This window comes from Manihot esculenta, chromosome 4 (genome assembly GCF_001659605.2).
Source record: "Manihot esculenta cultivar AM560-2 chromosome 4, M.esculenta_v8, whole genome shotgun sequence".
Lineage (NCBI taxonomy): Eukaryota > Viridiplantae > Streptophyta > Magnoliopsida > Malpighiales > Euphorbiaceae > Manihot > Manihot esculenta.
This window is the reverse complement of record NC_035164.2, coordinates 13,939,378-13,954,865: the sequence shown is the minus strand read 5'-3', so window position 1 is coordinate 13,954,865 and position 15,488 is coordinate 13,939,378.

The window sequence follows — 15,488 nt, the reverse complement described above, 5'->3', positions numbered from 1 at the left end:
TGAAGAGGCACGTCTGGAGGAGAATATATCTGCCACCAGTGATGCGAGGGGCAATTTGGTAGCTGCTCGGGAGCAAATCCAGTCCCTCCAGGTGGAATTGCATTCTGCGTTGGAGGCCCTCAGAAAGGCTGAAGAGAAAACAGCCGAGACAGCAAAGCATACCTCGTCCTTAGAAGATGAGTTGTCTCGGACTCGCAATGTTCTCCAGGAGGCTGATGAGAGGGCAGCTACCTTGGAGGTTCGCTGTAGAGGAGTGCTAGAGCAGCTGTCCTCTATGACAGAGGCTCTCAAGGAGAGAGATGAGGCCGTTAGCCAGAAAGCTGAAGTCCAGCGCCAATTTGATGCCTTAAAGGCTGATCTCGAAGGACTTCAGACTCATCTGGAGGAAGTAAAGGCTCAGAGAGAGACGGCTTTAGCTCGGGTGCAGGTCCTTGAGCAAGAGTTGAGCACAAGCTCTGACCGTATCAGAGACTTGACTTCCTCGGCTGAAGAGTTCGACCTTCGCCAACAACAGCTGAAAAATGAAGTCAGAGTTTTGGAACGTAAATGTTTAGCCCTGCTTGAGGTGGTAAAGTATGCCGAAGGGAAGGCTCAGCTGAAGCGCGATCAGTACATAGCGGAGTATCAGGAGTCTGATGAGCTAAAGGGTAAAATTGAGCAGGCCTGTGAAGCTCATCTTCAGGACTACAAAGATTCTTCTGAGTTTGAGGAATTTGTAGCCGAGGCTTGTGAAGAACATCTTGATGAGTATAAAGCTTCTAGTGAAATGAAACAGGCTATCTTTGATAAGGCCTACCGCATGTATGTAACTGGCTACAATCGCGGTTTAAGAGAAGCTAGACAGGCTCCTGATATTCCTTTGGCCAAGCTTCGTAGGCGCGAAGTGGACTCAGATGGCGAGTCAGTGCTATACGGGGAGGATGATTTCCCTTTGCCCCGAGGAGATTGCCGGAGGGACCGAGATCGGCCAGCTGAGTCTTCTTCAGAGGGATCCGAGCTAGGGTCGGAGGAAGACGACCCTGATTCTGTGAAAGAAAGCCTTCACCCTGGGTCAGATGTTGCCCCTGCCATTGAGAGCTCTGGTCCAAAGGACACCGAGCTTCCTTCAGGGGTGGCTGTAAATAGAAATAGTGAGGGTGTTCTTATAGATGTAAGTCCTTTAAGGACTATTCATCCTCCTTCCTCACCGGAGAAATAAATTGTAATAGTTATTAATGGAATATTAGTTTCCTTTTTGTTTTTCATATTCTTTGACATTTATCTTTACTCTTCGTATGTGTAATGTAGACTTCATATGTTTATTCAGAAGTTCTAAATTAATCTTAAGTTGTGAGTTCAGCTCTTAGCTGTCGTCTGAGAGATCAAATCTCGTACCCATTTGATGGCAACTGTCATGCTAGTTTTTGACTTCTAGTCCTTCTTTCTTCGTTGTGACTTTGTATATTTATTTTAAATAAACTGATTTAGGCTTTTGATTATAGCCTTAGTATCCTCCTAAGGATTTATGAGTTCTTCTATGGAGGGAGCTCGGCCTTTGTTTTTGGCTTTCGTATCTTGATCTTTTGAAGAAATGAATCTATCCGAGCTAGGAGCTCGGTCTTGGGCGTATCGGTCCGAGCTGGGAGCTCGACCTCTCTCTTTTTTTTTTTTTTTTTTTTTTTTTTTTTTCGGCAGCGCCGGACCTCTCTATGTTTGTGAGGTCGGAAATATAGTTTTGTAAGTTGTTCCTGCATAAAGTTATGGGAAATTTTCGTTTTTTTTTTTTTTTTTTTTTTTTTTTTTTGGGGGGGGGGCCCTGAAGTCCTTCACCAACTATTCTTACCTTCAGGAGGTCTTACGAGATCCTGGCTGTGCCGGGGTGACCTTGGGGCCTCACCGGCTATCCTTTATTTTGTTCTTCCGGGAGTTCTACGGGATCCCGGTCTTCTTCTTTACTGAGGTCTCTATGTCTTAGGGAGGTTTTCTTTTGCCAGGAGATCTTGGGGATCCTGGTCTTGTAATTCCGGGACGACCTATCCTGGTCTTGTAATTCCGGGACGACCTTGGGGATCCCGGTCTTCTACCTCCAGGAGGTCTCTATGTCTCAAGGAGGTCTTCTTAGTGCCAGGAGATCTTGGGGATCCTGGTCTTGCATCCGGGAGATCTTGGGGATCCCGGTCTTCTACCTCCAGGAGGTCTCTATGTCTCAAGGAGGTTTTCTAGTGCCAGGAGATCTTGGGGATCCTGGTCTTCTGCCTCACCGAGGTCTCTATGTCTCAGTAAGGTTTTCTAGTGCCAGGAGATCTTGGGGATCCTGGTCTTCTGTCCGGGAGATCTTGGGGATCCCAGTCTTCTACCTCCAGGAGGTCTCTAGTGCCAGGAGATCTTGGGGATCCTGGTCTTGTATCCGGGAGATCTTGGGGATCCCGGTCTTCTACCTCCAGGAGGTCTCTATGTCTCAAGGAGGTCTTCTTTCGCCAGGAGATCTTGGGGATCCTGGTCTTGTGTCCGGGAGATCTTGGGGATCCCGGTCTTCTACCTCCAGGAGGTCTCTATGTCTCAAGGAGGTCTTCTTTCGCCAGGAGATCTTGGGGATCCTGGTTGTGCCGGGGTGACCTTGGGGCCTCACCGGCTATCCTTTATTTTGTTCTTCCGGGAGTTCTACGGGATCCCGGTCTTCTTCTTTACTGAGGTCTCTATGTCTTAGGGAGGTTTTCTTTTGCCAGGAGATCTTGGGGATCCTGGTCTTGTAATTCCGGGACGACCTATCCTGGTCTTGTAATTCCGGGACGACCTTGGGGATCCCGGTCTTCTACCTCCAGGAGGTCTCTATGTCTCAAGGAGGTCTTCTTAGTGCCAGGAGATCTTGGGGATCCTGGTCTTGCATCCGGGAGATCTTGGGGATCCCGGTCTTCTACCTCCAGGAGGTCTCTATGTCTCAAGGAGGTTTTCTAGTGCCAGGAGATCTTGGGGATCCTGGTCTTCTGCCTCACCGAGGTCTCTATGTCTCAGTAAGGTTTTCTAGTGCCAGGAGATCTTGGGGATCCTGGTCTTCTGTCCGGGAGATCTTGGGGATCCCAGTCTTCTACCTCCAGGAGGTCTCTAGTGCCAGGAGATCTTGGGGATCCTGGTCTTGTATCCGGGAGATCTTGGGGATCCCGGTCTTCTACCTCCAGGAGGTCTCTATGTCTCAAGGAGGTCTTCTTTCGCCAGGAGATCTTGGGGATCCTGGTCTTGTGTCCGGGAGATCTTGGGGATCCCGGTCTTCTACCTCCAGGAGGTCTCTATGTCTCAAGGAGGTCTTCTTTCGCCAGGAGATCTTGGGGATCCTGGTCTTGTGTCCGGGAGATCTTGGGGATCCCGGTCTTCTACCTCCAGGAGGTCTCTATGTCTCAAGGAGGTCTTCTTTCGCCAGGAGATCTTGGGGATCCTGGTCTTGCATCCGGGAGATCTTGGGGATCCCGGTCTTCTAGTTTTGTTCTTTCTTTTTCAAAGAGAAGTAACATTCTTAATGGAGATAACATCAATGCGTAAAGAATGGCGTTATTTTATTTATTTGTGCCTTTCAGAGTACACTATTTTTCTTTACATATATTTCAAGGGAAGTACCTTTTTAAGTGCTGGATGTTCCAGGCGTGGGGCTCGGGGTTTCCTTGCATATCTTCAATTCGGTATACCCCGGGCTTAACCACTTTTGTCACCTTGAATGGACCTTCCCAGGTCGGTGCTAGCTTGCCTGCGGCTGCTCTTTTTCCTGTAGCTTCCAAGTTTCTTAAAGTCAGGTCTCCCACCTTTAAGCTTCTTTCTCTGACCTTTTGATTATAATATCTTGCCGCTCGTTGTTGATAAGCAGCAGTTCGGACTTGTGCTTCTTCCCTAACTTCTTCAAGAGCATCCAGGTTGCTTCTTAACTTGTCCCCATTAGTGTCCTCGCTGAGAAATTGAACTCGATGAGTGGGGATCTGTAATTCAACTGGAACTACGGCCTCTGTACCGTAAGCGAGTGCGAACGGTGTTTCCTTAGTGGGTGCTCTGGGAGTAGTTCGGAGTGCCCATAGGATACTATTGAGTTCTTCTGCCCAGTTTTCCTTTGCACCATCCAGTCGCTTTTTTAATCCTTGGAGGATTGCTCTGTTAGTGACTTCCGTTTGACCATTGGTCTGAGGATGGGCCACGGAGGAGAACTTATGCCATATGCCCACGTTCGTCGTGAAGGTTTTGAAAGTGTTGCAGTCAAATTGTCTGCCGTTGTCTGAGATAAGCACTCTGGGTATGCCAAATCTGCAGATGATATGCCCCCATACGAAATCTATCATCTTTCTGGCTGTGATTGTTGCTATTGCTTCTGCCTCTGGCCATTTCGAGAAGTATTCCACAGCTACCACTACAAATTTTCTTTGCCCCGTAGTCTTGGGGAAAGGGCCCAGGATGTCAATTCCCCATTGCGAGAAAGGCCATGGACTGGATATGCTTGCTTGAGGAGTGGCAGGGGTCCTGATGGCATTAGCAAATCTCTGACATACGTCGCACCTTCGGACAAACTCTTCTGCTTCTTTCTTAACAGTGGGCCAGTAGTATCCTTGCCTGAATATTTTGTTAGCTAATGTCTCTGCTCCCTCGTGAGCCCCACATAGGCCTCTATGTATTTCCTCCATTACCTTTGCAGCTTCTTCCGGACTTACACATCGGAGCCATGGGCTGGACTTCCCCTTTCTGTACAAAGTTCCCCTTATTACTTGGTAGTTGGCAGCTCGAGCTGCTATCTTTCTGGCTTCGTCTTTGTTTTCAGGGAGTTCGCCCTTCTCCAAATATTTCAGATAGGGGCTCATCCAAGTTGGGCTCTGGTCCACCTGCAGTACCGTGTTTGTCTTCTTGAAAGCAGGTGTGCGGATATGCTGTATGTATACTTCGTCAGGGAGCTGCTCTAATTCTTCTTTGGTCAATCGACTAAGCAGGTCTGCCTCCTCATTTTCATCCCGAGGTATTCTTTGAAATCTGACGATAACTCCCCGTTCTGCGAGCTCGGCTTCTATGGCTTTTACTTTATCAAGATAGTTCTGCATGATGGGGTCTCTGGCTTGATATACCCCTGTTACCTGGTTGATCACCAGTTGAGAGTCACTATTTACTTCGAGGTCGGTTACTCCTACTTCCGAGGCTACCAACATCCCATTCACCAAGGCCTCGTACTCGGCCATATTGTTAGAAGCCTTGAATTCTAACCGTAAAGCATAACACACTTTGAAGCCCTCCGGCCCCTTAAGCATTATCCCTGCGCCGCTGCCCTCAGATCCTGATGCTCCGTCTACATATAGCTTCCAGCTAAATTCTTGGGAAAGCTCTCGCTCTCCTTCCTTTCTAGGCATCTCCGAGGATGATTCTTCCTTCTCCTCGTTGAATGAGCATTCTGCTATGAAGTCAGCCAGCGCTTGAGATTTTATTGCTGTCCGAGGTCGGTATTCCAGACAGTAGGGGCTGATTTCCACGGACCATGCTAACATTCGTCCTGAAGTTTCCGGCCTACGTAGGATCTTCTTTAAGGGTTGGTTCGTCATCACAACTCCTTGGCGGCCTTCCAGATAAACTTTGAATTTCCGGACTGCTAACAACAAGGCATAAGCCAATTTTTCAATGTTCGAGTACCTGACCTCAGTGTCTCTAAGTACCTTGCTGATGTAGAAAACAGGTTTCTGCTCTCCTCCTTCTACCCTTACTAGTACCGCGCTGATTGCCTGTTCTGAGGCTGCCAAATATATCAGAAGCTCTTCCCCTTTTATGGGACTGCTGAGCACGTGAGGCGAGCTAAGATATTTCTTAAGTTCCGCGAAAGCTTTTTGGCAGTCTTCCGTCCATTCGAAGTTTGGTACCTTTCTCAACTTTTTGAAGAATGGTAAACACTTTTCTGCTGACTTCGACATAAATCGGTTAAGCGCCACCACTCTCCCGGTTAATCTCTGGACGTCCCTTACGCAGGTCGGCTCTGACATATTCAATATGGCTTCTACTTTCTCCGGATTGGGCTCAATGCCTCTTCCACTCACCATGCATCCCAAGAACTTTCCTCCCCTGATGAAAAAAAGCACATTTTGCTGGGTTTAACTTCATTCTGTATTGATCTAACACCCCAAATATCTCCCTCAGATCTGCTATGTGTTGTTGAAAAGTTGAACTTTTAACCACCATGTCATCCACATACACTTCTACATTCCTGCCAATCTGGTTCTTAAAGATTTTATTCATTAATCGTTGGTAAGTTGCCCCGGCGTTTCTTAATCCGAAAGGCATAGCTTTGTAGCAGTAAGTCCCGTCTTCAGTTATAAATGAGGTTTTCTCCTCATCCGACTTCTCCATTGGGATTTGGTGATAACCAGACATAGCATCCAAAGAAGACATATAATCAAATCCGGCCGTTGAATCGACCATTTTATTAATATCGGGGAGGGGGTAACAATCTTTGGGGCAGGCTTTATTTAGGTCGGTAAAATCTATGCACATCCTGTATTTGCCATTGGCTTTTTTGACTAACACAGGATTTGCCAACCATTGTGGGTACATTACTTCCCTAATAAAGCCTGCTTCTTCTAACTTCTGCACTTCCTCCCGGGTGGCTTGCTGTTTTTCTCTTCCTACTACTCTCTTCTTTTGCTTCACTGGTCTGGCTTCGGGGAGGACATTCAATCGGTGTGTCATCACTTTGGGGTCAATTCTTGGCATGTCTGAGGGCTTCCATGCGAAGGTCGACGCGTGACCTCGGATCAGAGTCATGACTTCACCTTTTTGTTCTTTGGTGAGGTTGGCATTAAGACTGAAAACCTTGCTTGCATCTGCTTCTGATAAGGGGAAGGTCTCCAATTCTCCGACTGGCTCTGTCCGGGCTTCTTTTGTTTCATCTCTGACCTCCAGAACTTCCGAGTCGAGTGCTTCTCCAGTTGAGCTCGGTTCTGTTACTGTGGCCAAGTATACCGCCCTTGCTTCTTCCTGGCTGCCCCGAACCATTCCCACTCCTTCTTCCGTTGGAAACTTGAGTGCTAAATACCTGATGCTGGTGACAGCTTCAAAGCTAAACAATGCCGGCCTCCCTAAAATCGCATTGTAACTCAGTGGGAGTTTAACCACCAAAAACACCTCATGATGGGTGCGAGCTCTGGGTGCTTCTCCCAAGGTAAGGGCCAGCTTCACCTTCCCTTCTACAAATACCGGTGCTCCTCCGATCCCTTTGATGGGTGACTGGTCCCGAACCAGCTGTTCCTCCGGGATTCCCATCTGCTGGAAAACCCGATATGGCAATAAATTGACCTTACTCCCATCATCCACCAAAACCTTCTTCACCCGAAAATTATGAATGACTGCTTCAATAACAAGCGCGTCATCATGGGGCATCTGAATGCCCTGTGCATCTTCTGAAGAGAAAATGATGGCCATGGGTGAGTGTTCAACGATCTGCATGACCTCGCCATTGCTGATCTCTCCTTCCCGGTTTCTCTTCTTTCCTCGACGGCTCATCCGTCCTCCAGTTCCTCCAACAATCATATTAATAGTCCCACTAGACCCATCATTCACTGGTCCAGCTCCGGTTCTCCTGGGCATCTGGGCTGCCGGACTGGGCGGAGGCCTCTGCCCCTCCGGTTTCTTCACAAAATTTTTGAGATGCCCCCTTTTTATCAATCTTTCAATCTCCGCGATTAACTGAAAACAGTTATTTGTATCGTGGCCATGTGTCCGGTGGTACTGACAATACTTGTCAGGATTCCTCTGATCTGCTTCCGACCTCATGGGTTTAGGCCACTGGAGGAACTCCTTATCCTGGACTGCCATGAGCACTTCGGCTCTGGAAGCGTTGAGGGGAGTAGGCTTCTCAGGAACCCAAGGGGGGAGCACTCGTGGTTCATGAGCCCTGGGAGGAGGGGGGGGCCTTTGATCCCTTCTTTCCCAGGCCTGCTTATATGGCTCAGGCCTCTTCCCACGCTTCTTCTCGTGTTTCTCCAGCCTTCCCTCCTCCGGGGCTTTCTCTTTTCCTGCCACCCCTTTGGCAAATCTACTCGTTACTAAGGCGTCATCCTGCCTTATGTACTTTTCCGCCCTCTTCATCAACTCGGCCAGTGAGGTCGGAGGTTTCCTGCTCAAAGAACCAAAGAACTCGGCAGAGGTTGTTCCCTTTTGCATGGCCTCTACCGCCCTTCCTTCGTCGAGCTCGGGAATCTGCAGGGCCTCCGTATTGAAACGGGCGACATACTCTCTGAGAGATTCACCAGCTTTTTGCCTAACTGTTTCCAGATAGCTTGTCTTCCTATCTGCTGGCACCCCGGCTACGAACCGGCTGATGAAGCGGAGGGCAAGGTCTCCAAAACTTTTAATGCTTCCGGCCTCCAGGCTGTTGAACCATGCCCTCGCTGGTCCCGAGAGCGTTGTTGGGAACACCTTGCACATCAGAGCATCTGACAGAGTTTGCAACTCCATGAAGGTCTTATAGTTCATGACATGTTCTCTCGGGTTTCCAGCCCCATTATAGGCCGCCATCGGCGGCATCATAAACTTTTTGGGAACGGTCTCCTGCTGCATTACCTTTGAGAAAGGAGAAGAAGTAGGCAAGGAGGTTTGACTCTGATCTTTCTTACCTAGCTCGGCTAGGAGCTGCTCCTTCAACCTTTTCAGTTTTTGGTTCATTTTCTCGTCTTCTGGGTTGGATCTTTTGCCCAAACTACATTCTTCCTCCTCTGTTTCAGTTCCCGTTTCCCTGGTTGTTTCAGCAGAATAGTCGTCCACTTCTTCATTTTCTATCAACTCTCTTGCCCTTCTCCCATGAATTCGGGCCTCCGGTTCTTCCTCTTCTCCGGTATCGTGGTTGTTAATTCGGAGGCGGGCAGAGGTAGGTTGAGGTTCATCGGTTCTGGGTTCCTCCACTACTGGGAGTGCGTTTGCTGGGGTGCTAAGTCCCCTTTGTTGCATTATCTGGCCCAACCAGTGAGCAGTGGTTTGTAGCTGGAGAGCCATGGTTTGAATGTCTTGGTTAGACAGGGTCATGGTGGGAGTATTCCCTGCCAGGTTTGGCGAGGGATTAAGAGAAATAGGTGTTTGGTTATTCACCATTGCAGGACTAGAAAAGGAGAACTGCTGCCCATCTTGGGCAGAGCTCTGGTCATTTGGAATATTAAGGTTACTTTCTTGGTGGTTTGCCATTGTGGATCTCAGTGGGTTTTGAAAGTGAAAACTCCGGTGATGAAAAGATCTCCTTCGTTTCCCACAGACGGCGCCAATTGATGATCTGAGATCCAATAGAATAGGGTTTTTCAAGGGTTTTGTGTTACAGAATAAGGCTTAAAACTTTCTGAGGAGGGGACTCCTCTTTTATACATTGTCTTGCTTGCTGGTGACGTGTAAAGGTCTCTCCAGGATTGGGCCACGCGTCTCTGCCATACAGATTCGGGTGTACTAGGGTATCAGCTGCCTGCTACATGCGTAACGGCCTCTGATTCTCCTCATGCGTACGTTCGAGCGGATCTGCCAGGCTGTCTGGTGAGTACTGTTCTGGACCTCGGGCTGGGCCGAGAGTTGGGCTGGACGCTGGGCCTGAGAGGGGTCTGCTGGTCAGGGATCAGGCTGGACTGAGTAAGGAAGCTTGATCGAGCCCGGCCCGGAAGCTGGAATGAGCCAGGCTTGTTGGGGGGTATCAAGTACGTGGGCCTCTGTGTCATGGGCCTTTGGCTGTGGTCAAGCCCCTGTTCTGGGGTGAAGAAATCCAGCGGTCATCAATATTAGTGCACTAATTTAAAAAATATAGCAACTTATTAGTAAATAAATATAATACTTAAAGATTAATTTGTAAATTTATGTGTACTTACTAATAAATAATCATTATAATAGAGATAAATTAGTAAAAGTATTAAAGTAAATTGTAAAAAAATATAAAAATACAAACTAAAGGATTAAACTATAGCTTTTATTAAATTTAGTTGGTTCTTTTGCATTAAAAATATAATAAATGGAATTTTAATAATTTTTATACAATTAACTGTAATTTTAACTGTAAATCTAATGGTAATTTGTAGGTTTATTTAAATGTTAAGGACTTAATTGGTGGATTTTAAAAACACATAGACTACAATAAAGAATTCACTAAATTATAAGGACACAACTGTAATTTATCCTATTAATAACTATACAATGTAAAATTTTTTAAAACAATATATAAAAAATACATTATAATATCGACTGTAATAATGCAAGTATCAATAAGTAGAAAGAAGCTAGATAACAAATGAGTTGTTCCTTACAATCTATATCTCTTGACAAGATACAACTGCCACATAAATGTTGAGATATGTGTTGGCTTCAAGAGAGTTAAATATTTATATAAGTACATCTATAAAGGATATGATAGGATCTCAATTTGCATGTCCCATGAAGATGAATCCATAGATGAAGTACAACAATTTCAAGATGCAAGATGGGTGTCAGCTTAAGAAGCTATATGGAGAATATTTGAATTTGAGCTCAATGAAATAAATCCTCCGATTCTAAATCTACGGTTACACTTGTCAAATCAGCAAATGTTATCATTTTGGAAAAATCAAAACCTTAAACATGTTATACAATGGGATCATATATTAAGAACAATGTTAATAGAGTTCTTAAAAATATACTCACTTGACGAAGAAGCAAGAGGTCTATTGTACAGGGAATTTCCAGAACATTATGTATGGAATAAGCAAACTAAATTATGGTCCAAAAGGAAATCAAGACAAGTAATAGGTCATGTAAATGTAGCAAATCCAATAGAGGGTAAAACATATTACTTGAGACTGTTTTAAGCTATATAAGAGGTCCAAAGTCATTTGACAGTCTATTAATAGTAGACAATGTACAATGCTTAACATTTAAAGAGTCGGCTATCAGAAAAGGAGTACTTGAGTCAGATAATATTGCATCTGAATGTATGAGTGAAGCATTCACATTCCAGATGCCATAAGAATTCAGGAGATTATTTGCAATTATATTAGAATATTGTGGGCCTGCTGATGTGAGGGATGGGATGATTACTTTGATGCCATATCTGAGGATTTTAAGAAAATGCACCAAGACTCAATGTAGAAATAAATTTCTTTAACATTGAAAAGTATAAATTACCATTTACAGAGCATGGAAAAAGATATAAAGAATTATGATTTGCCAAATATAGAAGAAAATCAAACACATCAATCAATAGAAGTGATAGCACTTGCCACAGCAACATATGGGGTAGCAGCGTCCATTATGCCTAGAGGAAGAACTGCACCCTCACAATTTAATATACCATTAAGCCCAACAGAATCGAGCATGTGTGGTATATCCAAGCAAAGTGGACAAGCAAAATTATTACGCACTGAAAAATTGATTACATGGGTTGAAGCACCGATGGCAAAAAGACTAACAATAGAAATAGTTGATAGATGCTTGAGAGATATAATGGATACTTCTCAACCATTTGAAGGGAAGGTAATGGTGTTTGGTGGAGATTTTGTATAGGTATTACCGGTGGTACCTAAAGTTTTGAGACAAGAAAGTGTTAGTGCAAGTCTCGTGAAATCTTATTTATGGAGCAAAATGAAAGTGCTAAAATTAACAACCAATATCAGGACTAGAACAGATCCATATTTTGGAGAATTCATACTCAAAGTTGGCAATGGAGAAGAGTTAGAAATAAAAATGAGCAATATAAGAATACCTGAAGAGATGATAATGAAGTATGAAAATGAAAATAACTGTGAAGAAGTATTAATTGATGCAATATATCTATCATTGGAGGAAAAATGCTAAATTGGCACAGTACATGACAAATCGTGCAATCCTGGCAACAAAAAATGAATATGTAGATAGCCTTAATGAAAATATGATAAACATGTTCCCTGGTGAAAGAAATATTTATACCAGTTTTGATGAAGCAATAGATTATACAAATAACCATTACCAAAAGGAATTCTTAAACACTTTATTACCGAATGAATTGCCTCAGCACAAGCTGAAATGAAAGGTGAATTGTCCAATGATACTGCTAAGGAACCCAAATCCTTCAAATGGCCTATGCAATGGAATAAGAATGGTGTGTAGAAGTTTTGGGAAAAATATAATTCATGCAAAGATAACGGTAGGATAATATATTGGTAAGCAAATTCTATTATTCAGAGTACCACTATCACCGGCAGAAAATGAAAGATAACCATTTCATTTATAAAAAAAAAAAAAGCAATTATCTGTTCATCTATGCTTTTCATTGATAATAAATAAAGTTTAGGGACAAACAATATCAAATGTTGGTGTATATTTGTCACAGGATTTTTTCTTTTATGGTCAATTGTATGTTACACTATTAAGAGGAGTATCACTGTCAACTACAAAAGTTCTTGTAAAGTCAGGCAATAAGAGAAAGAAGAAGCAAACATATACAAAAAAACATAATATATAAAGAAGTCTTATTACCACGAAGACAAAAAAAAATAAAATACATATTCAAATATAATCAAATATTACAATAATATTAACTAATATAATGATTTCAATAATGTAGTTAACATGTATTCAGAAACTAATTGTTCGACTGCAATAATAACCTTGAAGAATGCAAAAACCATAAAAATATAATGTGACTTTATATTTTAATATTAATATTTATATTTTATCAATTCTATTTTATTATTCTTTATGACAATTCTTCAACGATTATATTATAAAAAAAATGATGAGTATATTAGTATGAACAATCTGGAAAGCAGTTAATTAAATTAGTTATATATAAAATTATGAGTATATCATATTGCTATAAAATATCCATAGATTTATTTAATAATTACCAAAATATTTTTTAACTTGTTAAAGATAATCTAACAATTATTATTATCTAATTTTTTAAAATTTAATTTACTAAATATATTTCATATTTAAATTCAAATTGACTAAACACCATTTGATTATTTTCATTATAATTTTAAAAATAGCTCTATGGTAAAAGTTTTTTTACATGTATATCAATACATCTCTAATAATATAGTTTAGTAATAATAAATTTATTACTGATAAATACTAAATTTTTATTTATGTTGTGCTAATGGCAATCAATTTATTATTAAAAAAAATTTAAATAACAAGAATTTATATATCAAATAAAATCTGTACATAAATTCAATTTTTTAATAAAAAATTAAAATCAAATTTCAATATTATTAAAATTAATATAAAATAAAATTTAAAATTATTTAAATAATAATTATAATTTATACTAAAAACTCTATTATAATTTGCAATTTATATCAACCTAAAATTTAGATTTTTAGGTTGATATAATTTTTATTATAATATTAGAAAAATATCACATATTATTAATTGTTCTCGTATATTTTAATGGTTTATAATTAAGTTGGTATTGTAAAAATATTTTTTTAAAAAAAAATTTCTTAACGATAAATTATTAAATGAGATTTTGTATCTTAAATTTTGTAGTTTTTATATAGAGATGTAAAGAATAGTAAAAATAAATTGATATATAGGAAAATGAGTTGATTATGAAGTAATGGCGATACAAAAATATTTAATGTGATAAGTTAATATAATAAATTAGTTCTTTAAATTATATTAAATTAGTTAATATAATAAATTAGTTCTTTATTTAATATACATTTAAAAGCACCAATTTATTTTTTTTTTCATTTTTATCCCCATAAATTAATTTCTCAAGCAAAATATATAATATTTTTTAAAAAATATTTTTATAAATACCAATCTAATAATAAACAATTAAAATATATGATAAAATTAATAATATGTGATATTTTTTTAATATTAACATAAAAATCTAAATTTTAACAATTTCATCTAAATTTGAAATATTTTTAATCAGCATATAAAGAAATTTCAACATTTTATTTTTAAAATTTTCATATATTTTATAACATTAAAAATATCTATATAATTTTTTTCATCATACATTTATATAAATTTATTAATTTTTTTATCAATTTCGATCTCTATATATTAATTTATCAAGTAAAATATATAATAATTTTTTTAAAAAATATTTTTACAATATCAACCTAATTATAAAAAATTAAAATATACAATAATAATTAATAATATGTTATATTTTTCTAATATTGCAATATAAAAAAAATTATATTAACCTAAAAATCTAAATTTTAACAATTTCATTCAAATTTTAAATATTTTCAAAGGAATTTCAGTATTTTATTTTTAAAATTTTCATATTTTTTATCATATTAAATATCTATATAAATTTAAAACACTTATTTATTAAATATACGATAAAAATTAATAATATGTGATATTTTTTTCAAATATTACAATAAAAAATTATATAAACTTAAAAACATAAATTTTAGCAATTTCAACCCGATTTAAAATATTTAAAGAAATTTCAATATTTTATTTTTAAAATTTTCATATTTTTTATCACCTTAAATATTTCTATATAATTTTTATTTAATATACTAATTTTTTCCCCCATTTTTATCTCTATAAATTAATTTATAAGGAAAATATGTAATACTTTTTTTTTGAAAAAAATATTTTTAGAATACCAACTTAATTATAAACCATTAAAATATACGATAAAAATTAATAATATGTGATATTTTCTAATATTGCACTAAAAAAATATATAAACTTAAAATTTATAAATTTTAATAAAGGATAAATATATTTTTTAAATAAAATATAGAATAATAGATAGGATAATAGATTAACTATAAAATGCTATTTTTTTTATGATAAAGGTTAGTATTTATTAAATGCTTTTATTATTATGCACACCGTTTAATAATTTTTATATTTTTATGTATTATAATCACTTAGTTTGAGAATTATGTAAATTTTACCTTTTTTCATGATTTTTATCTATTATAATTGATTTAGAGAATAAAAGAATAGGGAAAATCAATATAGATCCGTCATAACAATCATTAAAGAACCTTATATTTACAAGAGAAAAATGAAACCCCATAGCGAGAGAGAGAGTATGCATATAATATCCGAGCAATGGCTATTGTATGTTGGAAAGTATCAAAGTTAACAGCCCTATCAGAAAAGAGACAACCCACTACACAAAATCTCCATTCTCCGTGTTGCCCTACATTAGTATTGTCATCTCCCTCACCAATAAGGACCTTCCCTTGTAATTCCGCCTGATCTAATTGGCTGTAACCTGTATGATCAAATCATTAACACTTGGTGGTTGAGCCATGCCGAAAAAAGAAAAAAATAAAATTTTAGAAAAAGATGAAACTAGAATGATTGAAATTAGGATTTAAAAATGATGAAAAGAGAGAGGGACAAAAGAGAAACATAGAGAATAGAAAAATGATAATGATTAGAGAATAAAAGAATGAGGGAAAATCAATGGCGGGAGAGAGAATATACAAGAGAAAAATCAATAGCAATCATTAAAGAACCTTGTATTTACAAGAGAAAAATGAAATCCATGGCGGGAGAGAGAATATACATATAATATCTATAATCTAGATCTA